The following is a 24,635-nucleotide window of genomic DNA, read 5'->3' as shown; positions in this document are numbered from 1 at the left end:
GATAAGGCAATTCAAGTTTATTTTGCTCCACATCCAATATGCTCTAGGATTAATGCAGATTGGTGGTTTGTAGTCAAAACAAAGGCAAGAGGTGTGATCGAGGATCAACAAGTTGATGACTCTGCATATCAAGAGGATTTTCTAGATCGAAATATGGCTGGTATCTCAGCTGACATAGATTTGCCTGCGACTTTACTAGATGTTGAGGGAAGATTTGATGAGGTTGATGACCATGAGTTGATAGTTAATGATTCCATGGACAAGGATGATGATGATGATGATGATGAGGAGGAGGCGGAGGAGGAAGAAGAAGAAGAAGAAGAGATAATGGATAGTGGTTGGTGAGCGAGACAATGATGAAGGGTTTAGGGATCAAAGTGATAATAAGGAATGAATTTGTTTATGTTAATATTTCTAATAATTTTTTTACTATGTTCTGCCTTGATGTTTTACTATGTTCAGCCTTGATATCTTTACCTATTAATAAAGGCAATACAATTTTTTGGTGTAACCTTTTTTTGTAAATCCCAAAATGCCCTTACTTGATGGCAGTTATTAAAAAAAAAATCTGCTTTACCCACTAATCACACACCAAAACATAACTGCTGTATTTTTCTTTGAAAAAAATCTGGCTTACCCACTAATCACACTCACAAATACATAATTGCTACCTTTCTCTTTCTCACAGTTGCAGAAACAATCATAAAAAAACAACTGCTTCCATTCTATTTTTCACAATTGAATGGTTTAGTTCTACACAATTTATTAAACAATTGTTCAGAGAAAGGCCCCTCAATGACACTGTTTGCTTCTAACTTCTCCATCACTTTTTGGTATGTCATGTTTAAATTCAATGGAATACTTGATCCTTTCTTATGATCATGTTGCTAACTCAAATGGACATCTCTTATATTGCTAATTACAGTAATTTATAAGCACATATTTAATATTGTTCTCCTGTCATGAAGAAATAACCCACCAATAGCGATTTCCTGAATGTTCCATGGTGCATGCATTTTTCTTTTGATTTCAGTTTCAGTGCAATAAACAATTCTTTAGTGATTTTATATTTATCCATTGTTTCTATTATATCCTTCATTTCTTTCCTATTATGTTCTCAACAAAAATTTGTTCTTCAATTTTTGCCTTCATTATTGTAGGGGAGGAGTGGCCTGGATAGTGAGATAGGGAACCAGGGACATCGTGCCACATTCTTTTTCTAGGGTAACGTGCAACAGGTAAAATACAACTTCAGTGCTAGCAGGTCGGGTTTTTATGAACGACACACTTCAGAAAGGATTTGGTGACCGATGATTGGAATTCCTAGAGAAATGTTGTTTCTTTTGAGCAATGAAATGATGTTGTTGACTTTTGTCTTCCACCTTAAACAGTTAGTGCTCATAACATGTTTCTTAATTAGCTTTTTGCTCACTTTTCTATCCTTAATTTTCTTAAGATGCATGGCTACGAAATTGGGGTTTCAAAAATGTGGCCATGAAAAGTATTTCACATAAACCATGGAGTGTCAAATTGACCAAGGGGTCCATGTCCTCATTTCCCGTCTATTCTCATACTGGATTTTGCAGCTATTCATTAAGGAGAGTAAAATTAGTAATGTTTTTCTGTTTTTTCTGCCGGCAGGATTAATGAAATAAAAATTGTCCCTTATAGTTATGTGGTCTTATTCATAAGAAATTTTGGATCGTGTTTTGACTTTATGGTACGTTTTCAGGCGTAGCTATTTTAGAACTAAAATGTTTGTGATCTTCTTTCCCACAAAAAAAACTGATTGTGATCTTTTTATTGTTTTAATTTTTTCTATGCCACTTTCATTGCATCACTAACTTTTAGTATAGGCAAAAGCAATCTGCACCTTCAAAATCAGAGAAGATAAAAACCCGAGAAAATGAGGTTCCAACATACGGTAGGAAAGATTTGCATAAAAAAGTGGAATGATGAAACATATATTAGTTCCGATTCACCATTGTGGATGAGATTATGGTTGGATGAAGGACTACACAATAAGAAACTTACTCAGTGTTTGTTGGGAATTATTTCAAAAGAAAATTAGATGGAAAGACGAAAGTTTTTTTTTATACATGTTTGATGAATGATTAAAATTTGAATGCTTGGATTGGGTTGAACCATCTTTAAAAATGTAAAGTTGTTAAAATATGTTGTGGCCTATAAATTGTGTTGCATCATTTATACATGTAGTAAGTACTTCAATTTTAGAACACAATTTAAGTACTTCTTTTTAAAAGTTAGAGTAAACTACACTTCCCTCTTTGAATAAAGGTTAAACTACATTCACCTCCCTAAGAAGACAGACACAGTATAGAGAGGTTGTAACTTATAAATGTTAGAGGACGGAAACAATGGACAACATATACAACTAAAGTTTAATTGTATATAGAAGTAGTTAATAGTAGGTAAATTGGATTACATTTTAACTATTATACATATTTATGTAAAAATTAAATTATACAAAGAAGAGTAAATATATTGTATACATATGTTATGCTATTCATCGGGTTTTTAGTTCTTATATTTGTGAACGACAAACTATATATTAATTTATTTTATATAAAAAAAACAAGGTGAAGAATATATGCGTTAGCGCAGTAGAAAAAGCGGACAGACGGGCACGGGAGTGCCCATCTGGACGCTAGTGTACATTATGCCAATTGTTTTTCCGGTGTGGTTTTATTGTTAGTGCAAGTCTAATTGTCTTGGTTTGTTGGGTCTGTTTTGCTTTAGAGTTAATCAAATTGTTGTTTTAGATGTCTGGAAGAGGTAGTAATAGAGGTGGAAGGACTTTATCCTCTCGAGGCCGATACTCAACTGGTAGAGGGAGAATTGCTGTTCAAGTTACACCTATTATACCATCTCCATTAAATCAATCATTATCACCTGCACAACTTACGCTATCACAACACATAAACACTATACCATCAACATCACCATCACCAACTCAAACCCCAACACTTACTCCGACCCCATCAGCTACTATACCTCAAAATCCAACTCCGAACACATCAACTACCATACCTCAAAATTCTGAACAAACTTTGCCACACACTCAATCAGTTGCCATTGAACCTGATGATGATGAAGGAATTGAGCAAGAAGGCCTTGAAGAAATAGAGCCGTATGGAAATGAGTAAGTTAAATATTATACTTCTGAGAAATTAATTTTTTTTTTGTTTGTAGAAAATAATTTATGCATGTATATTAACAATTTGTATTAACAGGTTCAATCCATCATCTGCTATTTGTTTCTTGACGAAATCCATTAAGAGCAAATTGGATTGTTTTTGTTCTACATGGGGACATGCATCTCTTGACCAGAAGTTGTTATGGTTTACTGAATTTAAGGTAATAGTTATATAATTAGTAATATATTTCTTTAAGAAGAATACTTAGCTACAACGCTTTATCATATTTTGGTAGTTAAGATGAATATTAGTGTAGAACAGTACAAACAATGGACAAAGTACTTTATCTAAGTGTTTTTTTTTTTCATTAGTTAGATGTAATTTACTAAATAATTAAAGACTCTTGAAATTTTTGAATTTCTAACATGTTAATTGGGTGCAATTTTGTAAAAGTATTGTAAATGGCATCCTAAATATGATTCTAAGATTCGACGAATTTTTGAAATCAAGGGAGAAGCTAGATTTAGAGGTATGATGTTTCAAGAGAGGAAAAATTATGCAGAAAATTCTGAATACAGGCCAAAGTACATCCCTGAGCCAGTATTGAATCAATTAATACATTATTGGGCATCCGATAAAAATTTTAAGAATTTATTAGTGGCAAACACAGCAAATCGTGCTTCAACTCAAGGTAGCTCCATTCATACTGCTGGTTCTATATCTATGGGTGAGAAGGAACGTAGGATGGTAAGACACGTGATATTTTCTCATTAATTTGTGAAAAACATAGTGGAAATTTTCTCATTCAAGTTATGGAAAAAATGTAGGAGAATGAAACAGGAGTCAAGCCTCCAGTGGAGGAGGTATTTGCTATTTGCCATATCAGAAAGGATAAGAAATGGGTTGATAGTAGAGCTGAGCATGCCTATGTAAGTAGCTCTTTAACATTACATATTTATCTATAATTTAGTCATGATAATAGAGCTGAGAAAGGCAGAAAGCTGGCCACCACACCTGGTATCAACCAGACCTGCTAACAAAGCAGCCTGCACACGACAACTGGCCGAACCAAAATCAGATTTATCTATGATTTTACTAAAATTACAGATTTTAATTGGTTGTTAGTTAAATGACTAACATAATTCAAAATTGCAGGGAGCTTTTAAGAAGAGAAAAGCAGAGCTTTTGGAAATATCTATGTCTCAAAATCAAGAGGAAGAAGGATTGTCTTCTGTAAAGCCATAATAATATGCCAGATGACTTGACTATTTGGAAGGGAGTAGCTCCTAAAGGTAAAAAAGGAAAATTATATGGTTTAGGTTCTATAGGAACAAATACTTCGAAGTATACTATTGGTTCATGCTCGAATACCTTTAAGGAAAAAAACATGGAACGAGAGCTCTTAAAATGGAAAGAAAAGGTAAAAGAGCAAGAACGTATAAACCAAGAGCAAAAACAAAAATTGGAGCAGCAATAAAAAAGAATTGAGTCAAATGAAAGCATGCTTGCAACTTTATTTGAAAAGTTGAATATGCCATTGCCTCCAAAATTTGCTTGTGCGATACCTATGCAAGATGAACCAAATGATGTTGGTGAAGCCTCTAATGAAAACAATGATGATAATTTTGGATTTGAATGATAAGTTTGGCCCAACTGATTTTCTGTTGTTCAACTGTTTTGTGGTTGTTGCTGCAAGTTTCTTTTTTTTTTTTGATGAATTATGTGTTTGACTACTGTTGTCTTGTATTTGGCTTTGTCATGGGAGTTCCTTTTGGTTGGAGTTATGTTTCTAAACCTGTTTACCTTGTTTTTTTGGCTATTTCCTTTTGGTTGGAGTTATGTTGTCTCCCCTATCCCTGCTAGTGCACTTCATTGTGTTACTTTTATTATTGAGTACTGACTAATGAACAATTTAGTCATGTTAGTTTGTGATATACTGTGTTAGAACATTGAGCACTTATATAAATCTAGTTTATATAATTTTGTTTCAGACAATGAACATTTGTTTACTCTTGAATTATTATTTATTTTTATTTGATTTAGTATGTATTATTGAATATCAATTTTACATAATGGAATTTATCCCAAACTCATTAAAAAATATGAATTGTGGCAATTTTGTAAAATAAAAAAATTATAACCACGATTGAAAAGCATGGAAAATATTTTAAAGCAATTTAAATCCGTCCGAAAATCGTTTGAAAATTTATCTAGAATCCGTAGGAAATTATAACTCAATTCCGTCTGAAAATTGTAGGAAATTAAATTAAATTCCGCCAGAAAATCGTAGAAAATTAAATTAAATTCCGTCTGAAAATTAAATTAAATTCCGTCTGAAAATCGGAGGAAATTAAATTAAATTCTGTCTGAAATCCGTAGTTTCAGTTCTGTCCGAAATTAAATTAAATTCCGTCCGAAATTCGTTTGAAATTTAGTCCAATATCCCACAATTGTGTTTGTGCGAAAACCGTACGAAATCCGTCTGAAATATATTTCGGACGGAATTTGGGAGGAAAATATGATTTGCGACGCGGCTTTTTAGAATAACATCCAATCTGTCCGAATTCCGTGGGAAAGTTCCGTAAATCCCGTCCCAAAACCGTCCGAAATTTCGTCCGAAAATGACCTTTTTTTAGTAGTGTTGGTTGCTAGGAATCAGACTGAAGATAGTGATTTTAAAATCGATGATCAGGGAGTGTTGCGTTTTCGAGGCAGAATTTGTATTCCTGACGACGATGAGATGAAGAAGATGATTCTTGAAGAAAGTCATAGAAGTAGCTTGAGTATTCATCCGGGAGCTACGAAGATGTATCATGATTTGAAGAAGTTGTTTTGGTGGTCTGGGTTGAAACGTGATGTGGCACAGTTTGTGTATTCCTGTTTGATTTGTCAGAAGTCGAAAGTTGAGCATCAAAAACCTGCTGGGATGATGGTATCTTTAGATGTACTAGAGTGGAAATGGGACAGCATATCCATGGATTTTGTGACGAGTTTGCCGTATACTCCTAAAGGGAATAACGCGATTTGGGTGATTGTTGATAGATTGACAAAGTCGGCTCATTTCATTCCGATTAATATCAGTTTTCCTGTGTCTCAGTTGGCGGAAATTTATATCCGCGATATTGTGAAGTTGCATGGTGTTCCTTTGAGCATTGTATCAGATAGAGATATGAGATTTACTTCTAGATTTTGGAAGAGTTTGCAAGAGGCTTTAGGTTCTAAGTTGAGGTTGAGCTCGGCGTATCATCAGCAGACAGATGGTCAGTTGGAGAGAACGATTTAGTCGTTAGAGGATTTGTTGAGAGTTTGTGTAATTGAGCAAGGAGGAACTTGGGATAGTCATCTTCTATTGATATAGTTCACGTACAATAACAGTTATCATTCTAGTATTGGAATGGCACCTTTTGAGGCTTTGTATAGTCGGAGATGTAGAACTCCGTTGTGTTGGTTTGAGTCAGGTGAGAGTGTGGTTTTAGGACCAGAAATTGTTCAACAAACTACTGAGAAGGTTAAGATGATTCAAGAAAAGATGAAAGCGTCACAGAGTCGACAGAAGAGTTATCATGATAAGCGTAGGAAAGACCGTGAGTTTCAAGAAGGAGATCATGTATTTTTGAGAGTCACTCCTGTGACTGGTGTTGGACGCGCATTGAAGTCAAAGAAGTTGACTCCGAGGTGTATTGGTCCGTATTAGATATCGGAAAGAATTGGAACGGTGGCGTATCGAGTGGGTTTACAACCGCATCTTTCGAATTTGCACGATGTGTTTCATGTGTCGCAACTTCGGAAATATGTTCTGGATCCATCTCATGTGATCCAAAGAGATGATGTGCAAGTTAGAGATAACCTTACCGTTAAGACCTTACCGGTGAGAATTGAGGATCGAAAAGTGAAGACGTTGAGAGGCAAAGAGATATCTCTTGTGAAAGTCGTTTGGGAAGGAGTGGCTGGTGAAAGCTTAATGTGGGAGTTGGAGAGTAAGATGCTGGAGTCTTATCCAGAGTTGTTTGCACGAGGTAAATTTTCGAGGACGAAAATCCTATAAGTTGGGGGGAGTTGTAACGCCCTCTTTAATTATTTGATTATTTTTATAGAGCTTAGAGTCTATTTAGATGATTTATGTGATTAAAATGATTATGTGATGTGTTGTGATTTATTAAGTGGCTTATTTTGTTATTTTATTATAAATATTGGGATGAGGGGTTGTTTTGTGAATTTAGAGAGTTTTGTGGGAAAAGAGGAAATAAGATAAGATAGATGGGAAGAGATAAATAGGTTAACAAGTTGTAGGTTTAGTTTTGAGAATTGAAATTAGGTTAAAACAAACCAATTGAGGATTAGATGATGGAAATTTGTAGAATTGATGTAGAAAGTGTATACAGACCTTAGATAATCCATAGGGTGATGTTTAGAATCAGTTTTAAGCTTAGATCCATGTGATTAGATGAATTTTCGTGAAAAACTGCAATTTTCCCGAGCCTGAATTCATGGCTCGCCCTCGTGAACGATGGTCCTCGCTTCACGAGGGATGAAGTTCATCGCTCGCCTCGCGAGCAGTTTCCTTCGCCTCGCGAGCTACGCTTTATAGCTCGCCATACCGAGCAGATCACTCGCCATAGCGACTTGATCAGTGAGTCCACCTGATTTTGTGATTTAATCTTTTGGGTCGAGTTTTAGTTGGCTTTGAGTGTCTGAACATGTATGAGAATGATTAGGCAAGTTTTTAGATTGAAATTGAACATGGGGAAGTTAAAAATGGGATTTTTGGGTTAAAAATGTCAAATTCCCGAGAGCACCCAATTTCTGGTTTGCCAAGGCGAGCAGCTTACTCGCCAAAGCGAACACCCATTTTCCTGAACTCGCCATAGCGAGCAATGTCCCTCGCCTCGCGAGCTCCTTACAGTCAGACTACCTTGTTTAGGGTTTATGCGATTTTTGTCGCACGAGATGTTATGAGTTGATCCTTGTGGTAGGAATGGAGGTTGACCTTAGTACTGTTGATGTTCTGTGAGTCTGATATAATGTGATTTGATGTTGTTATTAATGTGATATAATTGTATATGCATTATGTGAATTAATATAAGATGTTTAAGTTGATGTTGATTATCCTTTGATATTGTTATGTCTGGATATGTTATTGTGCTGCCTATGTTGCTGTTGTCTATTAATTAAACTGCATGAGTCGGTCTAAGATGAAAGTTGTCGTTCCAAAGTATTGGAGTCCTAAGTTGATGATGTTGTCTAAGTTGTACAAGTTGATTGAGTCCATGCATACTTATTAAAGTTGGGGGCTTGATGCCCTGGAGCCTTTGCTCAACACGTTGGGGGCTTGATGCCCTGGAGCCTTTGCTCAATTAAGTTGAGGGCTTGATGCCCTGGGAGTATATTAATGCTCAAATAAGTTGAGGGCTTGATGCCCTGGATTGGTACCACATGCATGATTAAGAGGTTTAAGTTGCATAGTCAAGTCGAAGTTGCATTGTCGAGTCAAGTTGTTAAGTTGATAAGTTGTTGTAATGAGTTGTTAAGTTTTAATGAAAAAAATTGTTATTATGATATGATGATGATGTTTATGTTGTTAAATATAATTGATGAATTATATACTTAATATTTTTGTTTGTGAAATCTCACCCCTTCTGCTTGGAAATGTTGCCCTTCGTATGGGTAACTTGCAGGTGATCGAGAATAAGTTGCTGTTGATTGCTGTCGTGAGTGGTTTCTCCTTCACGTGTGTCTTAGGTGCTCTGATACGTAACGGGATGTGATTTTATTGTTGCTTTTCTATTCCTTACGTATTACTTATGAAGTTTTCGTGACTATGTCTTTAGATTGGACTCTTATGAGATGTTATGATGAGGACTTCGTGCCAAAGACTATTTTTAAATGTTGATTAAATTCCGCTGCGAAGAACTAAATATTGTGTTATTGAATTTTGGAGGATAATTAGTTAATTATTCTATTTGTGATTTTAAGAAAAGAAGCGTGACATTCCGTTTACGTGAATTACTCTGATTTATATATGAAATTTTTATGTTGGGAAAACGGGGTGTTACAATCCACATTGTTGAAGACACGGTTGTTCCTTTCCTTCCAAGTCACCCAAACAGATGCAAACCAAATTATCTTTAAAAAAAGATAAGCGAACCAAGGCAAACCAGCCATATGTATTAACTGCAAATAATGACGACGAAGCTCTTTAGGAAGAACCGATTAAATACCTAACTAATGCAACACAAGTAACCAAAGAGAGCTGTAAATGTCACAACCTAAGAACAAGTGATTAGCCGTTTCAAAATCACCGCAAGCTGATGTGCAAGCCGTGTCTGTTGCTTGAATGACTCTCCGCCTTGCCAAATTATTTTTAGTAGGCAGCCTATCGCGAAGGAGGCGCCACACAAACAAGGACACCTTTGAGGGAATAAACCTGTGCCAAACATCATCAACCAACAATCTATCAACAACTTCCCCTGAAGTAGTAAGGAAGTGATATGTTCCTCGGACCGAGTAACCATGGATTGGATCTAGTAACCACTGCCAAGTATCAGTCGATGTTTTCTACAAAACAACATTATGATGCAAAACAGAACACTCCCTCACACTCTTCTCCTCCCATGCTAGTAACCGACGTCTCCACTCCCACACACCTCCCCCCTCATCCCACCCTAACCGCTTCATCTCCTCCACCGTCCTCTCTTTATGCACAACCAAATTAAAAAGGCGGAAAATTTCAATCTCAAAGGTAATTCCCCCACCCAAGTGTCAAACCAGAATAAAGTGTTACTTCCATCACCCACCATCCTTCGTATATTATCCTCAAACCAACTACCGACACCGTTACCAACCCCCTCTCGGATCCTATATAACGACCTCCACCATAATGAGCTAAAGTTCCCCCCTCATTCAACCGCCCCCACCTCTCCGTATCGCGCTTTCAAGACACGATACCACAACCCCCCTTGTCAATCAACATCCTCCAACACCACTTCCCTAAAAAAGAAGTATTAAAATCTCCCACCCACCTAACCCCAAAACCACCATCCTCCTTAAGAGTACAAATAGACTCCCAATTAATTCAGGCTATTTTCCTACTATCCTCACCCCCCAATTTTATTATTTTTAAAATAGATTCAATAGAAGAAATTATACCTACAGGGGCATTGAAAAAGGAAAGAAAGTAAATTGGAAGAGAGGACATGACAGACTTCAGAAGTACCAGACGGCCACCGAAGGAAAGGAATTTATTATTCCACGACGACATGTGAGTAACAATGTGATCGACAACAGCTTTCCAAAAGGACAACTTCCTAGAGTCACCACCAATAGGGAGTCCCAAATAAATAAAAGGAATGGTCCCCTGACGACAATTCATCACCGAAGCAGCCTCCAATAACCAAGAATCCGAGATATTCACACCTGTCTACATGCTTTTGTGAAAATTCACCTTCAACCCCGAAACATCCCAAAACAGAAGCAGCACCGCACGCATAGTACGCACGTTCAACCAACTCTTGTCACCAATAATCAAAGTGTCATCTGCGAATTGAAGATGACTGAAATTAACATCACCAACCGGACCTACCCCATAACCACTGAAGAGTTGCGCCACCACTACTACTGACATCAGAACATTAAATCCTTAAGCGGCTAACAAGAATAAAAATGGAGAGAGCGGGCCTCCCTGATGAAGACCCTTCTCAATAGGAAACTCGTATGTTGGACACCCATTCACTAAGATCGAAGCCGTTGCCGTTCCCACACACTCAAATATCCATTTCTGCCACAGAGTTGGAAAATTCATTTTTTTTTTCAAAAACTTGAATAGTGAAGAGACTTTTGAAAAAAAATGGTTGGTCATGTGAATAAAATATATTGCTTTTATTGTAAATTGTTCACTTCTCAAAATACCAACCACAAAAGTCTTTTAGCAAATGATGAAGTGAATGATTGGATGCATTAAGCGAGAAATTCAAAGAATACGAGAATAGTGTTGAGCATAATATTAAAAAACTACTTGTGATCATTGATCATACCTGATTAGAAGGTGGCTGCCGATGCTTGGTTAAATGCGGTGGTTCACGGTGGTGATAGTATTCCGGTGAGCGTTGGACCGAATGGGGGTGTGTACCTGCAGACACTCCGACGCTCAAGTAAGTAGAGGTTCATAATGAGGGGTTTTGGATGGAAAAGAGATTCTACCTTGGAGGCTGTGAGGAACCTCATATTTATAGAGGTGGGTGAATGCAGAGCCGTTTTAAGGCACACGTGTGTCCGGCGGTTACGAAATTAGTAGAAGTGTAACCGTCGGTGAGATATTCGTGGGAACGTGGGAAAGAGATGTTACTGTTCGTTTGAACAGGTCTCAGTTGCTCCATGCACCCTCCTCGCGGAGAAGGGGTGTGTTGCGAGTAAATTTCCAAATGAAGCATTTGGGCTTGGTTTATTAATGGACCTAAGCAGTTAAGCCCAGGTCTTTGACCGGTCCTGAATAATAACCCCCCATATCATTGCTCTTACCTAAGAGTGATGACTTAAGTTGTGACAGGGGAACCGATCGTAGAGGTCTTTGTAAAGTTCTAGGGTATACTTGGAACCGGATGGTTCAGTTGAAGAAGTACTGTTTGAGATTTGCCATGAGCGACTTTCTTGTCCGGCATGGGTGCGCGTATCTCGGGACTTTGCACTTGAGGTTAAATTGATGATGGGGTCGGAGCGATATGTGTGTGGACATACACTCGCTGACCCTTCTCGCTTGTTCGCCGTTCAGTGCCGAGATCGTCCTATCAAGAATGTGTGCTCGTCATTTCGGTGTTCGCCTATGTTTAAGCAGAAGTATGAAAGATTCCCTCGTTAGAGAGTTGGTCGTTTGTCATTCAACAATTAATGCCCATGTCTCGAGGGTGAGACTGAGGGGACATGACCTTTGGTTTCTGACTGCCACGTGTAAAGGCTATGGGGGTACTCGAGTACCTAGCACCTTAAGGGTGTCTTGGTTTATGTTTCCGAGACGTTATCATTCTCGTTGATCTAATCCTGACATTTCGGAACCAAAGGAATCTTATCAGAACTGTTGGATGCGTCAATTGAGATGATCTGGAAAATTGTTTTGCTTTTTTAATGAAAAGTCGTATGTGAAGAGTTGTATTGGATCGCGCTCGTCTGTCTTCTGAAAGGTTTGCGAAGCGTGTATAAATATGTTCCAAGTGGATCGTATTTAGGGTTTAGGGTTTCGAGCTGTCACCTTTAGGTAGTGGATCGTTGTGATCTTTCTCCCTTCTCCTTGTTCTAGTGTCTAGGGTTTCATGTTGTTGTGATAAACCTGATGCATAAAGGAATAGAGGGTTTGATCATTTTGGATTCACCCTTTATGTGCTTTTCCTTTCAAGTTTGATCCATGGCAGGTAACCCTAACAGGAATGAGGACGTTCTGCACGACGTTTCCTGGGTAGGGAAAAAGCCTTTGGATGTGATATCCTTGTTCGCTTCCAATGGTGCGGCGGAAATCTCGCATCTTTCCGTGGGAAGGAAAGAGGATTGGGAAGTGAATTTCCCGAACACCTCGGACTGGATATGCTCAAAGTACACCACTAACCGCATTCCCGTGTATGAGACGGTTTTTTAAAGAGATTGGGTTCAGACTGCCCTTCTCTCCGTTGTTCGTCACTTTGCTTCAGTGGTTGTAGTTATGTCCCTCGCAGTTGCACCCACATTCTTACCCTTTCGTCAAAGCCTTTGATTTGGTATGCCAATATATGCGTGTCTCCCCCTCTAAATATCTGTTTTTTAGTATCTTTTCGGTTCGAAGAGAGACAGACTGGAAAGGCGGGCGAAAATAGGTATCCTTTCGCCAAGATAAAAGGGTGTTTGCAGACTTCGAAGGATGGACGACCGACTTTAAGGAAAGATTTCTTCTGGTAAGACCGCAAACCGAAGTTGCTCTGAGTAATGTGTAAAAAACGGTGGAGAGGCCTCATGCGAGGGGAGGCGTGGCTTCCACCGAGATCCCTCGTTTCAACTTTTTATGGTATCCGGACCACTTCGAATATAAGCCCAAATTCTACGAGTGCAAATATTCTCGTTTGTCAAGCCAAGATAAACTAGGGTATGATAAGATCCGCGAATTTGTGGAGTCTTTCCACCTGCCACGGTGCAAACATGCGTCCGGATATGCGTTCGCTCCTTCTTAGATCGAATAAGAAAATTTCTGGTTAGCGTAGCGGCGATCGCAAATGAGATGCTCGACGAGAGCGAACTACGGAAACCTGGTTCCCAATGAGGGTGATAGATGACCCTGCCGAGGAATAGGAGGTCCCTTTAAAGAGAAATAGGTTGGCTCCTTTAGGATCGATCTCAGATATTTCCAACATGTTCATGCCTGTTATTTCCAGGTACATGGAATCTGCTTTCTTCAAAGGATCAACATCAACTTGCATTGACTGCTTTGGTTTGTCTCCAAACTTCAGCCTTCCTTCATCTAGTGCTTTTTGCACTGAATCCCTGAAAACCACACAAAGAGATGTGTTATGGCCAAAATTACCATGGAATTTGCAATATCCTCTTTTTTTCCTTTTCTCAAGAGGAGGTAATTTCAAACCTTTAGGCACTATCATTATGCCTTTATTGACCGAAAGATCAAAGATTTCATCACATTTGGTAACATCTAATGTGTAGGTTTTAGACACAAATCTATCATGTTTAGGTTCTTCAGGATTCTTTCCATTAGAGGTTTCAACAATTTACATACAAATGGAGGTCCTAGTTGCAGTTCAGCGATATTAACTTCGCTTTCTTCGACAGGACTACAATCAATGTCGAAATCTTGGTTACTATCATTAGCATCAACATAAGAAACCTTCTCTTTTTTACCGTACTTGCTAGCCCTTGCTTCTTCAGTTTTAAATCTTTCGACTTGTCGGACTCTATCTGCTAATTGCGCTATATCTCTTAGATATTGCATATCTAATTTCTTTTGAATAGAATAGTCTAGACCACCAGTAGCCATTTCGACTAATTCATGTTCAGGCACTTGGGTAAAACATCTAGCTTTTAGAAGTCTAAATCTATTCAAATAATCATCAATAGATTCTGCCGTTTTACGTCGAACGCTTGCCAATTCTTTTAGACTAATCTTAGATTTCCCCATGTAGAATTGTTCATTGAAAGCCTTTTCTAATTGACTCCAAGTAAAAATAGACCCTGGAGGTAAAGTTGTATACCAAGTAAAGGGATTCTTTGTCAATGAACTTGGAAAATACTTCACTCTCAAGTTCTAATTATTTTCTATGTCACATGCCTCTCTCAAGTAAAGAGCAATATATTCGACAGTGGATTCATTAGTTTCTCTATCAATTTTGGTGAATTTAGGGATTTTCCAACCCATGGGTAATTCCTCCATTGTCACATACTCAGACAAAGGTGACACAAAATTAGGTCTATGCAGACCCAAATTGAAACCATTTTGAGTCGAAAGGGTTTCGACTACGTTGGCAATGTTATTTTGACCCTCCAAATTAATTTGTTGGGCTTGTCTAACTATTTGATAAGGATCTTGGTTCCTTTGAACCAAGATGGGAATTCTTTCTTGCACCCTTGACACTTGTGGTTCGACCACAGGTTGAGGTACTGGATTGGCAAGATTTCCAACATTAGGCCTATTTACAGGTATTTCAACAGGCCTAGGATTTTAAACTTGAGGTATTTGCACATTTCGCCTAGGAGGAGCGCCAAAGAAATCAGCAATTCACCCCATTTGGTATGATAATGCTAAATAACTATTATGGGTATTGTAACGGCCTAGTTGTTATTTAATTATTTTTAGGTGATTTATAGTCTTTTATATGATTTTAAATGATTATTGTTGATTTTATGTTGTGGTGTATTTTATTAAATGGTTATTTTTATTATTTAATAGAATAAGTGGGAATTATAATTTACTGGAGTTTTGGGGGTTATTATTAATTAAAGGAATTAAGTGGGAGTTAATAGAAATTAAAAAGGGAGTTAAGTAAGGAGTTAGAAAGTCAGAAAAACAGTTTTTACGTACAATCAGTTTTTGGGAGAAAAACCAAGAGAAGAGCCAAGAGGGGAGAAACTGATTTTTGGAAGAGCTTTGTTCATCAAATCAAGGTAAGGGTGAGACTAACTCTCAATGATAATGGTTATACAATTCTGATTTTGGTTTAGCAAGGTTCTAGTTAAAATTGGGAATTGGGGGTTAGGTTTTGAGTATGATTTTTGAATTAAAGAGTGTAGAATCCATGGCATTAGTGATAGATTGTGTTCAGGCCGTAGGCAGAAACTTATAACACTTCTGTAATCTGTTTTGGGGATTGAATTGGGGAAAATTGGGACTTTTTGTGAAAAACTGCAGAATTCCCGTAGTCAGACCTGACGCAACTCGCCATGGCTAGTAAGGTGACTCGCCTCACGAGCAAGCCTTTTCATCGCTCGCCTCGCGAGCAAGACCACTCGCCGTATTGAGTACTTGGGTGATAAATCATGAATTTTAAATTGTTGCTATAAGACGTAAGTTAGATGGTTTTGAGTGCCTGGATATTTTTAGAGAGGACTAGGACAATTTTCAGATTAAAAAGATGATTAGGGAGCTTAAAAATGAAGATTTAGTGAGAAAAATGTCAAAACTCCCGAGAGCACCATTTTTCTTGCTCGCCACGTACTCGCCATAGCGAGTAGCTCATTTCTTGAGTTCGCCATAGCGAGCAAATGCACTCGCCTCGCGAGTTGCTCAGTAGCTGAGAGCCGCTTTTGCAATTTTGTATACGGTTGGGCTGGAATCTTGGGTATATTAATAATCCTGATTAATTATAATATTTTATCTGAGTTGCTGATTTGTATATGAAGGATTGTTGATTGTGTTTTTAAATATAATTGTATGAAAATAAATTATACAAGTTGTTGAATTTCAATGTTGAGTGTTGTAGTGTTGCTACTTGATCATGTTGATGCATAAGTCATATTTATATATGCATTGCTGTGTAGTAGATGTTGATGTTCATGTTGTTGTCGTTGTAGGAGAGTTGTATGTTGATATACACTAGACTGAGTCCATTGCATACTCATAATTATTGAGGGCTTATGCCCTGTGAACGCCTTGTCGTTCAACCGTTGAGGGCTCATGTCCTAGGAATGCTTAATCATTCCAACTGTTGAGGGCTTATGCCCTGTGAATGCTAGTTCATTCAATTTGTTGAGGGCTTATGCCCTGTGAATGCTCGTTCATTCAAACGCGTTAAAATGGTACCACATGCATGTGCATTGTCGCATTTGTTGTTGAGTCATAGCAGTGTTGTCATGTCATTGCATAAGTCGTTGTTGTTGGTTGAGTAGTAGTTTCTGTTGTTGGTTGAAATTGCCAAATATTGATAATGTTGCTGATCATGAAATATATAAGTATATTGAAGTATTGTTGATTTTTAGGGTGTTAGATTCAATTGATGAATTATATATCTATTATTGTTGTTTGTGAATCTCACCCCTTCTGCTTGGAAATGTTGCCCTTCGTATGGGTAACTTGCAGGTGATCCAGAGTAGTAGATGTTATTGCTGTTGTGAGTGGACTCCTCACATGTGTCTTAGGGCTCTGATATGTAACGGGATGGGGATAACATGTCGTTGTATTTTATCATCCTTTATGTATCAATTAAGACCCTGTTGAAGTTGAATTTAATTTTGAGGATATTTTGTTGATGCCATGTGGCAAGAATTGTTGGAAGTTGTTTAATGAAGAATTATGAATTTTCCGCTGCAATATAATAGTTGCTATCTTGTTGAAGTTTAATAAATAGCATTTTATTCTATTTATGAATTTTTGAAAAGCAGCGTGACATTCCGTTAGTTGATTAACTCTGATTATATTTATTAATTACGTTGTTGGGATAACAGTGTGTTACAATTGGTATCAGAGCAGGTCGGTCCGTCCGGCCAAGTAGTTGAGTCGTGTGTCAGTTTATACTGTCTTGTTGTTGTCCTGAGTTGTTGTTTACTGTGTAGAATTGTAAGATGGCTGGAAGGAACGATGCTGCTATTGCTGCTGCACTGCAAGCTGTAGCTCAAGCTGTAGGACAGCAACGGAATGCTGGTGCTGGTGCAAACGATGGAGTGAGGTTGTTGGAAACTTTTCTGAGAAATCATCCACCAACTTTCAAAGGTAGATATGATCCTGGTGGAGCTCAGAAGTGGCTCAAAGAAGTTGAGAGGATCTTCAGGGTCATGCAATGCAGTGAAGTTCAGAAAGTGCTTTTTGGTACGCATATGTTGGCTGAAGAAGCAGATGACTGGTGGGTAGGTGAGCTTCCTATCCTTGAGAATGGTCGAGAAGTTGTGACCTGGGCTGTGTTTAGGAGAGCATTCCTAAACAGGTACTTTCCAGAAGATGTCCGAGGAAGGAAAGAAATCGAGTTTCTTGAATTGAAACATGGAGATATGTCTGTAACTGAGTATGCTTCTAAGTTTGTGGAGCTTGCAAAATTATATCCACATTATACTGCCGAGACTACTGAGTTCTCAAAGTGCATTAAGTTTGAAAATGGTCTGCGTGCTGACATTAAGCGGACCATTGGTTATCAGAAGATCAGACAATTTTCTGAGTTGGGGAGTAGCTGTAGAATCTATGAGGAGGATACCAAAGCTCATTATAAGGTTATGAGTGAGAAGAGGAACAAAGGCCAACAAGGTCGTCCTAAGCCCTATAGTGCTCCTGCTGACAAAGGGAAGCAAAGATTAAATGATGAGAGGAGGCCTAAGAGAAAAGATGTTCCTGCTGAGATTGTTTGCTACAAGTGTGGTGAAAAGGGCCACAAGAGTAATGTTTGTAATGGTGATGAGAAAAAGTGTTTCTGATGTGGGAAGAAAGGGCATACGATAGCTGAATGCAAGCGTGGTGATATTGTTTGCTTCAATTGTGATGAAGAAGGTCATCTTAGCTCGCAATGCAGGAAGCCTAAGAAGGATCAGACAGGTGGAAAGGTGTTTGCATTGACCGGTACACGGACGGTTAATGAGGATTGACTTATCATAGGTACTTGTTTCTTTAATAGTACTCCTTTAATTGCTATTATAGACACTGGTGCTACACATTGTTTCATTGCTGTTGATTTTGCATATAAGTTGGGTCTGGTTATGTCAAGTATGAGTGGAGAAATGGTTGTTGAAACTCCAGCTAAGGGTTCATTAACTACTTCTCTTGTTTGTTTGAGTTGTCCATTGTCTATGTTTTGTAGAGATTTTGAAGTTGATCTTGTATGTTTGCCGTTAACGGGTATGGATGTAATCTTTGGGATGAACTAGTTAGAGTATAACCGTGTTCATATCAATTGTTTTAGTAAGACGGTACATTTTTCTTCTGCTGAGGAAGAGAGTAAAGCTGAGTTCTTGACCACTAAACAGTTGAAACAGTTAGAACGTGATGGGATCTTAATGTTTTCCTTGATGGCATACTTGTCGTTGGAGAATCAAGCTGTGATTGATAGATTGCCGGTTGTGAATGAATTTCCAGAAGTTTTTCCTGATGAGATTCCCGATGTACCGCCAGAGAGAGAGGTTGAATTTTCAATTGATCTTGTTCCGGGTACGAAGCCTGTGTCGATGGCGCCTTACCGTATGTCGGCGTCTGAGTTAGCTGAGTTGAAGAAACAGTTGGAGGATTTACTTGACAAGAAATTTGTAAGACCGAGAGTTTCACCTTGGGGAGCGCCGGTATTGTTGGTTAAGAAGAAGGATGGTAGCATGAGGTTGTGTATAGATTACCGTCAGCTGAATATAGTGACGATAAAGAATAGGTATCCACTTCCGAGAATTGATGATTTAATCGATCAGTTAGTGGGTGCACGCGTGTTCAGCAAAATTGATTTGAGGTCAGGTTACCATCAGATTAAGGTGAAGGGGGAAGATATGTAGAAAACGGCCTTTAGGACACGATATGGACATTATGAATATAAGGTGATGCCTTTCGGCGTTACTAATGCGCCTAGTGTGTTTATGGAATACATGAATAGAACTTTCCATGCTTATCTAGATAAATTTGTGGTTGTGTTTATTGATGATATCTTAATTTATTCTAAGACTGAAGAAGAGCATGCAGAGCATCTGAAAATTATGTTGCAAGTGTTGAAAGAAAAGAAGTTGTATGCCATGTTGTCCAAATGTGAATTCGGGTTAAGTGAAGTAAGTTTTCTTGGCCACATTATTTCTGGTAGTGGTATTGCAGTTGATCCATCAAAAGTTGATGCAGTGGGAGACTCCGAAGTCAGTCACAGAGATTAGAAGTTTCCTGGGTTTGGCTGGTTATTACCGCAGGTTTATAGAAGGATTTTCGAAGTTAGTACTTCCATTGACTCAGTTGACCTGTAAAGGTAAAACATTTGTGTGGGATGCTCAGTGTGAGAATAGTTTCAATTTTACCTAAGCCAGATGAACCTTTGGTTGTATACTATGATGCGTCCAAGTTGGGCTTAGGTGGTGTGCTTATGCAAGATGGTAAGGTAGTAGCTTATGCTTCGAGACAGTTGAGGATTCATGAGCGGAATTATCCTACACATGATTTGGAGTTGGCTGCGGTGGTTTTTGTGTTGAAAATTTGGAGACATTATTTATATGGTTCCAGATTTGAGGTGTTTAGTGATCATAAAAGTTTGAAGTACCTATTTGATCAAAAAGAATTGAATATGAGGCAGCGTAGGTGGCTTGAATTGTTGAAGGACTATGATTTTAGTTTAAATTATCATCCGGGTAAAGCCAATGTTGTTGCAGATGCTTTCAGCAGGAAGACTTTGCATATGTCAGCTATGATAGTTAAAGATTTTGAGTTGCTTGAGCAATTTAGAGACTTGAGTCTAGTTTGTGAGTTGTCAACTCAAAGTGTGAAATTGGGTATGTTGAAGATCAACAGTGAGTTCTTGAATAGTATTAAAGAAGCACAGAAGGTTGATGTTAAGTTTGTGGATTTGTTGGTGGCTAGTAACCAAACTGAAGATAGTGACTTCAAGGTTGATGATCAAGGTGTGTTGAGATTCCGAGTAAGAATTTCTATTCCTGATAATGATGAGTTGAAAACGTTGATTTTAGAAGAAAGTCACAGAAGTAGCTTAAGTATTCATCCGGGAGCTATAAAGATGTATCATGACTTGAAGAAATTGTTTTGGTGGTCCGGTTTGAAGCGTGATGTTGCACAGTTTGTGTATGCATGTTTGACTTGTCAGAAATCTAAAGTTGAACATCAGAAGCTTGTTGGGTTGTTGACACTATTAGAAGTACCAGAAAGGAAATGGGATAGCATATCCATGGACTTTGTAACAAGTTTACCGAATACTCCGAGAGGGCATGATGCCATATGGGTAGTTGTTGATAGATTGACGAAGTCAGCACACTTTATTCCGATTAATATTAGTTTTCTGGTGGCACAGTTGGCAGAGATTTACATTTGTGATATTGCGAAGCTGCATGGTGTTCCATCGAGTATTGTATCGGATAGAGATCCAAGATTTACATCTAGATTTTGGAAAAGTTTGCAAGAGGCGTTGGGTTCAAAGTTGAGGTGGAGTTCAGCTTATCATCCGCAAACAATTGGTCAGTCGGAGAGAACGATTCAGTCGTTAGAGGATTTGTTGAGAGTGTGTGTACTTAAGCAAGGTGGAGCTTGGGATAGTCACCTGCCGTTGATAGAGTTCACATACAACAACAGTTACCATTCGAGTATTGGTATGGCACCGTTCGAAGATTTGTATGGTTGGAGGTGCAGAACTCCGTTATGTTGGTTTGAGTCGAGTGAAGGTGTAATGTTGGGACCAGATTTAGTTCAGCAGACTACAAAAAAGGTCAAATTGATAAGAGAGAAGATGAAAGTGTCGCAGAGTCGACAGAAGAGTTATCATGACAAGCGTAGAAAGGATCTTGAGTTTCAAGAAGGAGACCATGTGTTTTTGAGAGTCACTCCTGTGACAGGTGTTGGTCGTGCCTTGAAATCGAAGAAGTTGACGCCGAAGTTTATTGGTCCGTACCAGATATCTGAGAGAGTTGGAACAGTGGCATATAGAGTGGGTTTGCCACCACATCTTTCGAATTTGCATGATGTGTTTCATGTGTCGCAACTTCGGAAGTATGTAGCGGATCCTTCGCATGTTATTTCGAGAGATGATGTGCAAGTTAGGGACAACCTTACGATTGAGACTTTACTGTTGAGAATTGAAGGTCGTGAGGTAAAGAAGTTGAGAGGCAAAGAGATACCTCTAGTAAAAGTTGTGTGGGGAGGAGCATCTGGTGAAAGTTTGACATGGGAGCTGGAGAGTAAGATTCTGGAGTCTTATCCAGAGTTGTTTGCTTGAGGTAATCTTGATGAGTCATTTATTATCCACTTTTATATGTTATTTAGTTTAGTTTTAATTAGATTTAAGTTTATTTTATATCAGTATTATTTCCTTTTTGGAATAGTTTACTACCAATTGCATTTTATTATATTTCAGGAACGAATATTGGATGGATTGAGTCTTGGAGCAAAAGAAAGGGACTTGGAGCTGATTCAGTACGAAAATACGAAGATTCGGAGACAAAAATATGTCTCCCCCAAAGTCAGAAGCTTGGCACGGCCCGTGCTAGCATTGGCAGTTTTGCTACTTTTGCTTAGATTTTAAGCTACTCTATTTTAGCCCGCAGTTTCTTGTGGAACATTCTAGTAATGTAATTGCTTAGATTTTAAGTCGAATGTATGCTGTAAATAGAGTAGCTAGCCATCACAAATATTCATCTTTTCTTGGAATTCAATAAGTGACAATTGCCTTTCTAATAAAAGTTCTTTTCTTTTCCTTTACTTTCTTGTCATTTACTTTTATGCTTTCTCTCTTCTTCTCCATGTCTACGATGAACAAGAGTGAGTAGACTTCTCTTTGTCTTGGGATTGTTGGATAAGTCTAAATGACATAATCCTAATCAAACCAAGCTCTAAGCCTTAATCTTATGTAACCCTAATCTCTTATCTAAATTCACCGCTTTAACATGGATCAACCATTATCAAATTGTGGAAACGAAAGTGGAGGGTTTGATAATTGTTTATCCATCATCTCAAATATCAATTCATAAAACGAAAGTGGAGCTTTGATATTTGAACAAGTGAATTTAGACAAGGATTGCAAAGGCAGCGAAATAGTCTTTGCAATGTTTGAGACATATAGTTTCGATCTTCAAGGGAACTAATAATGATCAAGTCAGCGAAATAGGCTTGGTTGTTAGAAGAACCAAAATCTAATAGTGATCAAGTCAGCGAAATAGGCTTGGTTGCTAGAGGAACAAAAAAGAAACTGTCTTGAGAAATTAGGTCTAACATAAAGTTATAAGCTTATAGTTTGGTTTGTGAATAACTTGTCATTTAGATGAACCAATGATCCCAAGGCTCCTTTTATTATATTATCTGTCAATCCTTTGAAAACCCCAAGTTACAACTCGATTCTCCTCTAATCATCATCAAAGGTTAATTGAATTAAACTACTCCCTGTCGTAACGATACTCTTTTATTACTACTTCGGTAAGACCATGCACTTGCGGCTTTATCTCATCAAGTTTTTGGCGCCGCTGCCGGGCAGTAAACTAATTTAATTAACTCTTTCTTTGTGATTAGAACTCTTTCTTCTTCCTCTTTTCTTCTACTTCTTTCTTTCTTTGTGTTACCATTAACTTCTTGGGTTCTCGATTTCTTATGCGAAGAAGTAAAAGTCTCGGAGAATTTATTCCTGAGATTGAAAGATATTTGTATAAGAAAAAGAGGGAGTCACAAAATAATATTGCTATGGCTGAACACACTCTCAAAGAGTATGCTACTCCTTCAACGGAAGAGCCACAAGCTATTATCGTGTACCCGACGGTTGAGGGTAACAACTTCGAGATCAAGCCTGCACTCCTCAATTTGGTGCAGCAAAATCAGTTTTCTGGATCACCCACTGAGGATCCAAATCTCCATGTTTCTTCCTTCTTAAGACTTAGTGGCACCATAAAAGAGAACCAAGAAGCCGTAAGACTTCATCTCTTTCCCTTTTCCTTAAGGGATAGAGCTAGCGCTTGGTTCCATTCCATAGAAGTTGGTTCCATCACTTCATGGGATCAAATGAGGCGAGCATTCCTTGCCCGATTCTTTCCCCCATCTAAAACCGCTAAACTAAGAGATCAAATTTCGCGGTTCAACCAAAAAGATGGGGAGTCTCTTTATGATGCGTGGGAGCGTTTCAAGGAATGCTTAGACTTTGTCCCCACCATGGTTTAGAAAAGTGGCTCATAGTCCACACTTTTTATAATGGCCTAACATATACCACAAAGATGTCTGTTGATGCAGCTGCAGGTGGAGCCTTGATGAACAAGAACTATACGGAGGCTTACGCATTGATTGAAGACATGGCTCATAATCACTACCAATGGACCAACAAAAGAGCCATCACCGCCTCTACACCCTCCAAAAAGGAGGCAGGTATTTACGTGGTCTCTGATTATAACAAAATTTAGTAGCAAGGTGGTCATAATCAGAGACCTCGTAAATACCTGCCTCCTTTTTGGAGGGTGTAGAGGCGGTGATGGCTCTTTCGTTGGTCCATTGGTAGTGATTATGAGCCATGTCTTCAATCAATGCGTAAGCCTCCATATAGTTCTTGTTCATCAAGGCTCCACCTGCAGCTGCATCAACAGACATCTTAGTGGTATATGTTAGGCCATTATAAAAAGTGTGGACTATGAGCCACTTTTCTAAACCATGGTGGGGACAAAGCCTAAGCATTTCCTTGAAACGCTCCCATGCATCATATAGAGACTCCCCATCTTTTTAGTTGAACCGCGTAATTTGATCTCTTAGTTTAGCGGTTTTAGATGGGGGAAAGAATCGGGCAAGGAATGCTCACCTCATTTGATCCGATGAAGTGATGGAACCAACTTCTAGGGAATGGAACCAAGCGCTAGCTCTATCCCTTAAGGAAAAGGGAAAGAGATGAAGTCTTATGGCTTCTTGGTTCTCTTTTATGGTGCCACTAAGTCTTAAGAAGGAAGAAACATGGAGATTTGGAACCTCAGTGGGTGATCCAGAAAACTGATTTTGCTGCACCAAATTGAGTAGTGCAGGCTTGATCTCGAAGTTGTTACCCTCAACCGTCGGGTACGCGATAATAGCTGACTTTCTCAAGACAGTTACTCTTTTGTTCCTCTAGAAACCAAGCCTATTTCACTGACTTGATCACTATTAGATTTTAGTTCCTCTAACAACCAAGCCTATTTCGCTGACTTGATCATTATTAGTTCCCTTGAAGATCGAAACTATATGTCTCAAAGATTGCAAAGACTATATCGCTGCCTTTGAAATCCTTTTTTAAATTCACTTGTTCGAATATCAAAGCTCCACTTTCGTTTTATGAATTGATATTTGAGATGATGGATAAACAATTATCAAACCCTCCACTTTCGTTGCCATAGTTTGATAATGGTTGATCCATGTTAAAG

The 24,635-nt window shown here is 38.4% G+C and overlaps 1 long non-coding RNA gene and 2 other non-coding genes across 3 annotated transcripts; 2 read left to right on the top strand and 1 right to left on the bottom strand.

Moving 5' to 3' along the window:
- The first annotated feature begins 3,845 nt into the window (after window positions 1–3,845).
- LOC112419821 (uncharacterized) lies at window positions 3,846–4,390 on the top strand. The gene is made up of 3 exons (XR_005645235.1): window positions 3,846–3,905; window positions 3,986–4,087; window positions 4,314–4,390. It is a non-coding gene; the product is annotated as an uncharacterized lncRNA (long non-coding RNA).
- An 18,920-nt stretch (window positions 4,391–23,310) lies between these two features.
- On the bottom strand, window positions 23,311–23,416 carry LOC120579781 (small nucleolar RNA R71). Its single transcript, XR_005645526.1, has one exon. It is a non-coding gene; the product is annotated as a small nucleolar RNA R71 (small nucleolar RNA).
- Window positions 23,417–23,893: 477 nt separating this feature from the next.
- Window positions 23,894–24,000, top strand: LOC120579784 (small nucleolar RNA R71). The gene has a single exon (XR_005645529.1). It is a non-coding gene; the product is annotated as a small nucleolar RNA R71 (small nucleolar RNA).
- The last annotated feature ends 635 nt before the right edge of the window (window positions 24,001–24,635 follow it).

This window comes from Medicago truncatula, chromosome 3, assembly GCF_003473485.1.
Source record: "Medicago truncatula cultivar Jemalong A17 chromosome 3, MtrunA17r5.0-ANR, whole genome shotgun sequence".
NCBI lineage: Eukaryota > Viridiplantae > Streptophyta > Magnoliopsida > Fabales > Fabaceae > Medicago > Medicago truncatula.
The sequence above is the reverse complement of the archived record's forward strand: the minus strand, read 5'-3'. Positions and strand labels throughout refer to the sequence as shown.